Genomic DNA, 12,653 nt, shown 5'->3' with positions numbered 1-12,653 from the left:
GAATGCATCTCAGCTAGATTCACAGTATACTATATAATACAAATGCTATACAGACATCCATGGCATAGTAAATTTTAATTGTCCCATTCAGGCCTAAAGATTTAATTGTTGTATAGGATTTCTTACTTTTGTGGAATAACATCTTTTCTGTCAAGGGAGGTCACTCTGCTTGGCAGGTGGGAATTGTGGTTGTGAAAACAATCTCAGGCTCTGGGGCCTCCTCTGTGGTGGTTGTAGGAGTTGACTCTGAGACCGCAAGAAGTGGTTCTGACAGCTCTGGGCACCTCCTTCCTTTTTCTTCTTTTAGTTTGTGCATCTTGATTTTGTAAAGGTGCATTTAGTTTGCTGGAGTAGTCTCTTATCAATCCTTCTGTTGCTCCAATTAAAATCTGATCTCTCCTCTTGATTTCCTCATCCACAACATCATCTGATGAATCCAATGCTTTTTAATCTCCATTGACACCTTTCTTTTTGGCCTTCCATTCATCCAGCCTGGCGTTGGTCTTTGCATCTACATTTGCAAGCAGCTTTTTGTCTCCCACTTGAAGTTCATGCAATAACACTAATGCTCACAGAGTAGATTCTTGTTCTTTTTACTCACAAAAGCCAAATGCTTACAACTTTCCTGAAGTTCCTTGAACTCTCTTCCAGCTTAAAATCAGACCACATTCCACAAGTAACTGCCTGGTTAACATAATAGAAGTTTTCTCAGATATGTTGTCTACAAAAACTCTTGTAGTCAGACCAGTGCTTTTGTCACTTTCACAATTTCCCTGAACAGCATGGTCCTTCCTTGGTCCAATCTGTTTTCCAACCACAGAGGCAGGCATCAACACCTGCTTGCCCTCTGTTGGGCAATGGTTCATGGTGTACAGCATCATCCGGTACCTTTCTTAATCTACTTTCAGTTGATTCTATTGCAGGAGATGTGGTATCAAAATGATGGATGGATATCCAATCAAGTTATAGTTGTCTCAGCCAATAATGTCCCCACAGTGCTGTTTTTAAACATACAAGTCCAATGTGGCTTGTTGGGTGTTGTATTTCGCTGTTACAAATGTCATTCCCACTGTAGTTATCTTTTCTTGAGTATAAGTTCGTAGTTGGATATCTGTAGGCTTCATTTCAGTACCTTTGAAGTGCCAGTCAAACTCATTTTGTGGAATGACTGAAGTTTGCTGAGCTGGTGTCCAATGCCATTTTAATTAATTTACTGTTCACTCTTGGTGCAAGCCACATTGCTTGTCTATTATAAGTTATGACACCTTAAATCTCAATGCTACCCAGTCCTAAGCCACTCTCATCATAATCAGGTTTTTCATCAACAGGATGCTGATTAGTGCTCTTTTTGAAACTGCAACTTGTTTTTTTTATCTTTTACTCTTCCCTGTGTAGTCCATTGATTTTTGCTGCCTTCCTTGCTTGTTGTATTAAGTGAGCGAGGTCCTCAATGAATACTTCTCTTCGGTATTCACCAATGAGAGGGAACTTGATGATGGTGAGGACAATATGAGTGAGGTTGATGTTCTGGAGCATGTTGATATTAAGGGAGAAGAAATACATTAGGACAGATAAGTCCCCGGGGCCTGACGGAATATTCCCCAGGCTGCTCCACGAGGCGAGAGAAGAGATTGCTGAGCCTCTGGCTAGGATCTTTATGTCCTCGTTGTCCACGGGAATGGTACCGGAGGATTGGAGGAAGGCGAATGTTGTCCCCTTCTTCAAAAAAGGTAGTAGGGATAGTCCGGGTAATTAGGAACCAGTGAGCCTTACGTCTGTGGTGGGAAAGCTGTTGGAAAAGATTCTTAGAGTTAGGGCCTATAGGCATTTAGAGAATCATGGTCTGATCAGGGACAGTCAGCATGGCTTTGTGAAGGGCAGATCGTGTCTAACAAGCCTGATAGAGTTCTTTAAGGAGGTGACCAGGCATATAGATGAGGGTAGTGCAGTGGATGTGATCTATATGGATTTTAGTAAGGCATTTGACAAGGTTCCACACGGTAGGCTTATTCAGAAAGTTGGAAGGCATGGGATCCAGGAAAGTTTGGCCAGGTGGATTCAGAATTGGCTTGCCTGCAGAAGGCAGAGGGTGGTGGTGGAGGGAGTACATTCAGATTGGAGGATTGTGACTAGTGGTGTCCCACAAGGATCTGTTCTGGGACATCTACTTATCGTGATTTTTATTAACGACCTGGATGTGGGGGTAGAAGGGTGGGTTGGCAAGTTTGCAGATGACACAAAGGTTGGTGGTGTTGTAGATAGCGTAGAGGATTGTCAAAGATTGCAGAGAGACATTGATAGGATGCAGAAGTGGGCTGAGAGGTGGTAGATGGAGTTCAACCCGAAGAAGTGTGAGGTGGTACACTTTGGAAGGACAAACTCCAAGGCAGAGTACAAAGTAAATGGCGGGATACTTGGTAGTGTGGAGGAGCAGAGGGATCTCGGGGTACATGTCCACAGATCCCTGAAAGTTACCTCACAGGTGGATAGGGTAGTTAAGAAAGCTTATGGGGTGTTAGCTTTCATAAGTCGAGGGATAGAGTTTAAGAGTCGTGATGTAATGATGCAGCTCTATAAAACTCTGGTTAGGCCACACTTGGAGTACTGTGTCCATTTCTGGTCACCTCACTATAGGAAGGATGTGGAAGCATTGGAAAGGGTACAGAGGAGATTTATCAGGATGCTGCCTGGTTTAGAAAGTATGCATTATGATCAGAGATTAAGGGAGCTAGGGCTTTACTCTTTGGAGAGAAGGAGGATGAGAAGAGAGGTGATAGAGATGTACAAGATAATAAGAGGAATAGATAGAGTGGATAGCCAGCGCCTCTTCCCCAGGGCACCACTGCTCAATACCAGAGGACATGGCTTTAAGGTAAGGGGTGGGAAGTTCAAGGGGGATATTAGAGGAAGGTTCTTTACTCAGAGAGTGGTTGGTGCGTGGAATGCACTGCCTGAGTCAGTGGTGGAGGCAGATACACTAGTGAAGGTTAAGAGACTACTAGACAGGTATATGGAGGAACTTAAGGTGGGGGCTTATATGGGAGGCCGGGGTTTGAGGGTCGGCACAACATTGTGGGCAAAAGGGCCTGTACTGTGCTGTACTATTCTATGTTCTATGTTCTATGTTCTACTTTGTTGCACTTTCTGCAAGTTTCATCCTTAAATCTGCATTATTTGGTGTATGTGAGCTCCTTCCACAATGGTAACACAATTTGCTCAGCCAGCCATTTTCTGTTTAGAAATTGCAATTTTATTCATGCTCACTTTCATTTCTACCTACAAATCACTAGCATTGTTGTCTGCTCTTTCCAATGATACAACTGTTTCAACTGCTTCTTAATCCTGCACATGGACCAATTTTGTGCACTGGAAATCAAGGAATATTGGATTAGTGAAAGAAGGTAGTGATAGGATGTCAGTGAAGTGGAATATTGTATGGTAATGTAGGCTCAAGGTTCTATGTGACATATTACTATTCTTAGTTCATGGCGGCGTGACGCAGCTCGCAGCGGCCACTCCGGTGGTGACATCTGTTATTTGTCAAGTAGGGTGCCGTGCACAATCCTGATTTAATGGAGACAGACGTGAGAGCACGGAGGAACATCTGGGAAAACATCTGAAATGCCTGTGTCGCTGCTGCTGCTACTGTGTGGTCTGAAATCTCCGGACAGGAAGGCCCCGAGTCCTCGGCTTTGCTTGTTGCTCGGCGGCCGGGGCGGGCTCGAAGCGCTCGGCAGAGGATGGTGCTCAGTGTGTCGAAGGGCTGGTCGGAGGCTCAAAGTTTTCAGACGGACTCAGAGTCCGCTGCGGTCAGCTGTTTCCAATGGTGCTGCATCGGCGAGTTTGTGGCGCTTGGAGGTTCATGGCATGGAGAGTTTCTCCCTTCTACCGTCTGCGTGAGATGATGGGGCTATCAGGACTTTGAGACTTTTTTTTTACCATGCCCATGGTCTGCTTTTTATCAAATTACAGTATTGCTTTACACTGTTGTAACTATATGTTATAATTATGTGGTTTTGTCAGTTTTAGTCTTGGTTTGTCCTGTGTTTCTTGTGATATCATTCTGGAGGAACATTGTATCATTTTTTAATGCATGCATTTCTAAATGACAATAAACGAGTTCTGAGTGTCCTCATAATCTAATCTAATATAATGTTATTTAGAACTTTCTACAGTTAAGAAAGGATTTGTATAAACTTTCTTTTTGCTACATAACATTACATATACCATGGTAGTCCTTTAAGTACAAAATCCATCCAATGGAACTTCAAAGCATCATGTTACTGAATGCATATTTGAATCCAAAATGCTCCTAGATTCATCTTAGTCCCTAACTACATGTAGTAAGTGTGTGCAGGTTTAAGAAAATTTGTCTCAGACAAGATGGAGACTTAGTTAAGGCCACAGGTTGTATTTGGTGGATTAAAATGGTGACTTTCTGAGTACAGCTAGGAAATGCTCATAATCAGTTATAGAAGTTTCATTGATGAAGTCCACCAAGCTGTATTTGTACTTCCTTTGAAAAGGCACTGGTGAGACATGGTCCTGATCCTCTGCACTCCACTTGTTGGAGGCATTCTCACAGTGGAGTGGAGTGGGCTGTTCCAAGACTGATTCTCAAAAAAAAACCAAGTATCAGCAAAATGAAGCTGCAGAGCAAGATGGTGTGTAATTTTGATGGTTCTTATTGGTGATCGTATCCCTGTAGACCTGCTGTTTTGGTCCTTCTAAATGGTAAAGGTTATGGTTTTGGGAGTTGCTATTGAAACAACCTTGTGCAGTGCTGTGGTATAATTCATGTGTCAGCCACCATGCTTCAAAGGTAGAGACAGTGAATATTTAACATTTTGGCCAGTGAGAAGGCTGCTTCCCCTGTGATGATATCACACTTCTTGAATGCTTTTGATGTTGTGCTCATCCAGATGAGTGGAAAGTTCTATCACACTCCTATGTTCTGCCCATTACGTTGTGAAAATGGTTTAATGGAGATGAGGAGCTGGATTACACATCACACAAAACCCAGCTTCTTACCCATTCTTGGAACTATATCTTCATACGGCTGGCCCAGACAGGTTTCTGGATGAAGGTGACCTTCAAAATATTGCTGTTGCCAGAACCATTAGTGTAATTGCTGTTAGAATCTCATTTGTTGGAGATGGTCCTTCCTGGCAACAGTGTGACACTAATGTTGTATCAAAATAGTAGGACACCATCAAGAAATATTTGCCTTTTGTTACTGTTCTATCCAAGCTCAGTTATGCTGCTGCTATTTTACAAATGTAACATAGAGTCAATCTGATATAAATATAATACTTCTATACATTGTATGCTCAAGTAGAATTATTTCTAGTGTTAAGATTGTAATAGGTGAACTAAAGGCAAAACTCTCAACTATACTGAATGAAATCTTGTGTTATTTGTGGTAAATTGGATGGCTCAATAGGATATATTTGCGATGAAATGCACGTTACCTTACTCTGTTGCCAAGATGATTCAGTGCTTAACCAGATTGGTCTGGTAAATCACAAAGTTTATTTGGCAATCCCTTGATCAATTTGAGGTTATTTTCTATCAGTAATGCTGTTTGACAATTGTGATTTCCCAGTGCCAGGACATTTAAAGGCAGACTTGGTCATTTTCTTCTGTGGAGGTAATTTGGATCGTAGTATTTGACTCTTGAACTATAACGACTGAAGATCTTGCAAGAGATAATTTTATTCATTACATCTGTGTAGGCATGGTGAATATGTTGTCAGAATTTCCATTTTGCATCAAACTACAGTGCTTGGAATGTGGCAGATATTGAAGGAAAGATCTTCATTTATATGCTGGTGAGGAACACTTCTGGAAGAGCTCCCAATAAGCTGGTAATAGAATATTTCTAAAGAGTGTTATATAAGAGTGCTATAACATATAATTTGCAATGTATTTTTATACAAAGGCTGACTTTGTGTCCCTTTTGAGAATTTAAAGTTTAATTCATGTAAGAAAAAGTTCCTGCTTGCACATATCATTTTTAATGTTAGCAGATTGTTTGACTTCTCTCTTGATGAGTTAGAGATTTTCTGATTTTCATTTTTGCAAGGGCTATACTGTGTAACATTTTCTATTATCAAGGTCATTATTGCCTCTTAGGATGAGGGGAGGTGCACCATATAACTGTAACTGGACTAAATTCTGTCCCTACATACACATGCAGAAGTGACACCACACAGGGAATACCCAAATTTCCTCCGCTGGGACTAGAATGCAGCTTCTTACAGCAATGCATGGTGCTTCAAATGCAAAGTCTACCTATCGATTTATCTATAACTGGCCATTAAACACTTATTAGTAAACCAATACTGTGAAGCTGACCCTGCACGAATTGATAACCTTGTGTAGAGGATCTATTCAATACAGTTGCAGATTCTTGTCAAGCTTTGCATTGAAGTTACAGACTTGGATACTCTACTGCCCCAGTCATTCCTATCCCAATAATCCTTACCATTCCTTTTCATGAACTGCTGGGGATTTGCTGTTTAGATTGGGAGAGCTGCCACGAAGACTAATCGTGCAACAGTCTTTCTTGGTCAAACTCATGGTATCATCCTCTGGAGCCAATATGTCAGTACCTCCAATTGAACTTTGTCTTTTTGTGTGTTTTCTCCCTAGCTGTCAGTCTGCGGTTTTGTATTGCCATGTGATCTTGTTTGTTTTCATGCCCCATGTGCTCCTGTCCCCGCTCCTGCTCTACTCCGGCCCCTGTATTACTGAGTACTCCACCTCTCACCTGTTTCTCATTATATGGTGCACCTCCCCTCATCCTCATCAAGAGTGCTGCCACTGTTGTCTCATTGTGCTCCACCCATCATCTGCCTCTCTGTTTCTTTCTCAGTGTACTTTAGTCCTGTGTTTTCACCTATTTGTTGCCAGATTGTGCCAGAGAATTTTCCTGAGCCTTTCCAGCATTTGTATCTGAATGCTGTCCATCTGAATAATGACTCTGCCTGATTCTGGTTTTTGGATTTCTCTGGAACTTTTGATCTCCGCCTGAACTTCGACGCCGACTTTGTTGCCTCTCTGGATTTGCTACTCAGTAAATATCACAGTGCGCACAGTACTTGGTCTGCGATTGGGTCCCTGCTTCAGTGTCCTGACACAATGTCCAAGGCTCACTATCCATGAAAGCATCCTTGTCCCATCAGTCCACCACTGATGGCACACAATGAGGCATCAAGAACATTGTCCTGGAAGTCCTCAGCTCTAATGCCACATCCCAAGAAACCTTTATAATCATGTTCAGCCAGAAATACCTAAAGGGTGATCAATCTTGGTCTCACCATCACAGCAGCCGCTCTTCAGCCAATTCTATTCCCCTAGCAGGCAATAATGAAACTACTGAGATCACTAGCTATGCGTCTGTAGAGTGGGAGATCGCAGGGTGATTTGGAGACGGTGCCTTGTGGACTATACACGCCAGGTTTTAAAAGTGACCAGTCTGCTGAGCGGGAGATTGCTTGGGTTATTAATAACTTAGCAAGATCCAGTAAATAGAAACAAGTTTAACCCTTACATACAGTTCATATTCTATACCTTCACCGTATGGTCCAGGTCAATTTTGACCCAGCCCAAGAATCCTCTCATAACAAGTGTCTATACCAAATTTTGAACCACAGATCTATTCAGAATGTATAAATAGCCTATCTGACATTAATAAATGGGTGATTAATCCTTAATTAATTTTTCAGAGATGCAAAATCCATTTCAATAGATACGGGTCAGATTTGACCGGCCAGAACAGCCTCAATGTACATTAATCCTTAATTAATGTCTCAGAGATTTAAGATCCATTTCAATAGATACAGGTCAAATTTGACCCAGAACAGCCTCAATGTATAAAAATTTGTAGCACTTGTACAAAAGTATAAAATTTTTAAGTATTTTCATTTTTGCACATTTTGGGTCACTTTAGGAAAAGTCATCAAATTTTAGCTAAAAGAAGTGGCATTTAGGGTGTTATCACTGCTGTCAAATGGCAAAACAGGTCAAATTTGACCCGAACAGTTGTGAGGGTTAAGTGAACAGCCATTGTGGGAGTGGCTACTTTGTGAGTGGACCTGGGTTAGAGTGGGAGGGTTTGGTGAGAACAGGCAGAGGCTAAGGGTGCTGAGTCACTTGGACACATTTACTTGATTGTAAAAATTAAGCTTAAGAAGTTAGAGCCAAAGGTATAACAAGTGTAAGCAGGATGGTAGTTACAGCAGTGGAATGCTCCTCCTGGGCTGCAGAATACCCCATAGTCTCCTTAGTGACTACACATGCAGAAAGTGCAGCTAACTTCATCTCCTGGATGACAGGGTCAACAAACTGGAGCCAGAGCTGGATGTACTCAGGACATTGCGAGAAGCTGAAAACCTTATAGATGAAACTTACCAGAGTGCAGGGTTCAGACAGTAGGTGGGTGACCATCAGGAGAAGTAAAGGGGAGCAAGCAGTCAGTGCAGGGTTCCCCTCAGCAACAAGTATATCCCTTTAAGTATTGCTGGGTGGGGGAATGAGCTATCAGGGCACAGCAGCAGCAGGCAGGCCAGTGGCACTGTGGCTGGCTCTGAGGCTCAGCAGGGAAGGGTAAAGTCAGGAGGAGCAACAGTGATAGGAGACTCGATTGTTAGGAGGATGGTCAGGTGATTCTGCGAAAGAGATGCTAGGATGGTGTGTTACCTCCCAGCTGCTAAGAGCAAGGATGTCTCAGAACAGCTGCAGAATCTTCTCAAGAGGGAGGAGCCGCAGCCAGAGGTCGTGGTGCACTCTGACACCAATGACACAGGTAGACAGGGACAATAGGTCCGGTGCAGTGAGTATAAGGAGTTATGGAAAAGACTGAAGAGCAGAACCTCCAAGATAGTCATCTCTGGATTACTCCCAGTGCCACATGCTGGTCAAGGCAATAATAGGATGATTATTAGATAAATGAGTGGCTGAGGAACTGGTGCAGGGGCAGCGTTTCAGGTCCTTGAATACTTGGAGCCTTTTCTGGGCAGAGGTAACTTGTACAAGAGGGACAGGTTGCACCTGACCTGGAGAGGAACCAATATCCTGGCCAAGAGGTTTGCGAGTTCTGCTCAGGAGAGTTTAAACTAGTTTGGCGGGGGATGGAAACCAGAACACCAGGTCAGAAAGTGGAGGGATGGAGAGGAAGATAGATGTCAGGGCCAGTAAGAGCAAACAGGAACAAAGTAATAGATAGAATGGGATGGATAGTTTGAAGCGTGTATATTTTAATGCTAGGAGCATTATAGGTAAAGTTGAGGAACTTAAAGCATGGATCAGTACATGGAAGTACATATAATATTGTAGCCATTACAGACACTTGGTTAAGACAGGGTCAGGAACAGGTGTTTAATGTCCAAGGGTTTTGATGTTTTAGAAAAGATAGAGAGGGAGGTAAAAGAGGTGGGGACAATATCAGATGTGCACTTAGAGAGGACATAATGGAGGGCTCATTCATTGAATCTATATGGTAGAACTCAAAAATAGGGAGGGTGCAATCACTCTATAGGATTGTACTACAGAACCCCAGTAGCCACCAGGACACGGAAGGACAGATCTGCAGGAAGTTTAAGAAAGGAGTAAAAACAAACAACTGTCATCATAGAGGACTTCAAATTCCCTAATATAAATTTGGACTTTCTGAATGCTGTTTTTGGGCAAGTCCACATCTGACATGTGGATTCTGTTTGCTCAGACTGCATGTCAGGTATGTTCCAGTGAGAAGGAAGGCAGGGATGGCAAGGTGAGAGAACTTTAGATGTCACAGGTGGTGATGAATATGGCCAAAAAGAAAAAGGAGATGTATGCAAATCTTAGGAAGCTAAATCCAAACAGAGCTCTTGAGGATTATAAAGAAGCCAGAATAGAACTCAAGAAGGGAAACAGGAAAGGTAGGAGAGGCCATGAAAAGTTCTTAGCAAGTACAATTAAAGAGAATCTCAAGGTTTTCTATACATACATCAAGAGCAAGAGGATAAATAGAGAAATAAAAATAGAATAGTATAGCACAGTACAGGCCCTTCGGCCCACATTGTTGTGCTGACCGTCAAACTCTGCCTCCCATATAACCTCCCACCTTAAATTCCTCTATATACCTGTCTAGTAGTCTCTTAAATTTCACTAGTGTATCTGCCTCCACCACTGACTCAGGCAGTGTACTCCACGCACCAATCACTCTCTGAGTAAAAAAACCTTCCTCTAATATCCTTCTTGAACTTCCCATCCCTTACTTTAAAGCCACGTCCCCTTGTATTGAACAGTGGTGTCCTGGGGAAGAGGCGCTGGCTATCCACTCTATCTACTCCGCTTAATGTCTTGGATACCTAAGAAGATATAGTATAGAGAGAAGATAGAGAGAAGATAGAACTATTCAAGAATAAAGGGGGAACATTTGCTTGGATGTGAGGGTGTGGGTGAGGTCCTTAATGAGTACTCAACATCAGTATTTACCAAGATCAAGAATGTGGAGGACAGGGATATTAATGCTGAACATATTGATATGCCATGGCATTTCAAGATAAAAGAAGAGGTTGCGCTGGGTCTCTTGAAGAGCATTAAGGCAGATAATTCCCTAGGACCTCACATATCCCCAGTTATTGAGAGAGGCAAGAGAGGTGGTTTCTGGGGCCTTGACCAATATTTTCATGTCCACTCTAGTAACAAGCAATGTCCCAGAGGACTGGTGAGTAGCTAATGTTGTTCCTTTAATCAAGAAGGGAACCAGGAAGAATGCTGGAAACTATAGATGAGTGAGTCTCATGTCAGTGGTACAGATGTTTGTTGCTGGAGAGAATTCTTAGTGACAGACCCTTTAACTTATGATGGCTTGATCATACAGATTCTGGCTGTCTACCCTATCTATGCCTCTCATAATCTTATATTATAAAGTTCTATCAGATCTGTCCTTAGGTTCTGCTACTCCAGAGTAAACAACCTAAGTTCGTCCAGTCTCTCTTTATAGTTGGTACCCTCTAATCCAGGCAGCATCCTGGCAAACTGGGCCGGCACCCTTTTCAAAGCCTCCACACTCTTCCTGCAATAGGGAAACCTGAATTGTACAGAATGCTCCAAGTGTACACGAACCAAAGTATTATATACAGTAGCTGCCACATGACTTGCTTACTTTTGTACTAAATGCCCCAACCAATAAAGGTAAACGTGTCAAATGCCCTGAACACCTCAACTACTGGTGTAACCACTCATAAAGAACTATGAAGTCGGACCCCAAGATTCCTCTAGATATCACAGCTTTTAAGGCCCCTGCTTTTAAGTTGACAAGATGCAGTCACAACTTTGCAAACTGTGTCCTGAGTTGTGTTAACCAAATGGAGGTCCACACCCTTACACAAGAGTTGATGTGTAATTAATTTTATTATGATCTAAGCCAAGAATCTACACCGTTCTCCATGGCTTTTGCATCTGGCCTTCCTATCTTTCCCCATTAACTTAGATCTGATTAGAGAGAGAGTCAGGCATCCACAAACCTTGCCCTCACTTGCGTGAGCTCAGTCATGCCTATGTGCACACCACTCGACAGAGACTCAGGGCCAAGGTCAAGGACAGGGATTAAAGATTGGAGCGACTGGGCTTGTATACTCTGGAATTTAGAAGGCTGAGAGGGGATCTTATTGAAACATATAAGATTATTAAGGGATTGGACACGCTAGAGGCAGGAAGCATGTTTCCACTGATGGGTGAGCCCAGAACCAGAGGCCACAGTTTACGAATAAGGGGTAGGCCATTTAGAACGGAGTTGAGGAAAAACTTTTTCACCCAGAGAGTGGTGGATATATGGAATGCTCCGCCCCAGAAGGCTGTGGAAGCCAAGTCTCTGGATGCTTTCAAGAAAGAGATGGATAGAGCTCTTAAAGATAGCGGAATTAAAGGTTATGGGGACAAGGCAGGAACTGGACATTGATTGTGGATGATCAGCCATGATCACAGTGAATGGTGGTGCTGGCTCAAAGGGCCGAATGGCCTACTCCTGCACCTATTGTCTATTGTCTATAAAGTCTACCTGCATAGCAACATTCAAACGTCATAGCCCTTCCTGCCAACCACTGCAATCTACCACCAACAAGGGTGAATAGTTGTTAGTGAATAGTAAATACTATGGACTGAGTAGGTGTCCGTTACCTTGAAAGGTCACCTTATACTCCTCCATGAACTTTAAGTTATCGCCTGTCATGGATTGTGCTGCAAAATGACCTTGATAGTGGGGATAACGCAGTTATTGCACACATTATTTTTCTCACCCCTTTTCTTCAACGTTTGTAACTGACCTTGCATGCACGTTACTGAGGGTGAGCACAGTGTGATTATTTCTGAATCAGCATTACGACAGTAGTCATTCCCCTTCCACAACAGGAGTGTGCTGGTGCTGAAGGAACAGCAACATCCACTGCTGTGTCTTTAGTAAGCACGGGCATGCAAGTTTCACAGTGAAAATAATCCATATTCTTGTGAGGGATGTGTGACCTGGAGTGACCCTCCCAGCATCTCGCGTAAGCAGACAACAGGCTACTAGACGCTCCTGACTGCAAACTCTCAGAAGCAGGGAAGCACTCAGTGTAGGCAATGGTAATAGTGTGAATTACTTTACAACAGACATGTCCACGTGT

This window comes from Mobula hypostoma, chromosome 24 (genome assembly GCF_963921235.1).
Source record: "Mobula hypostoma chromosome 24, sMobHyp1.1, whole genome shotgun sequence".
NCBI classification, from domain to species: Eukaryota; Metazoa; Chordata; class Chondrichthyes; order Myliobatiformes; family Myliobatidae; genus Mobula; species Mobula hypostoma.
This window is presented reverse-complemented; position numbering follows the sequence as displayed.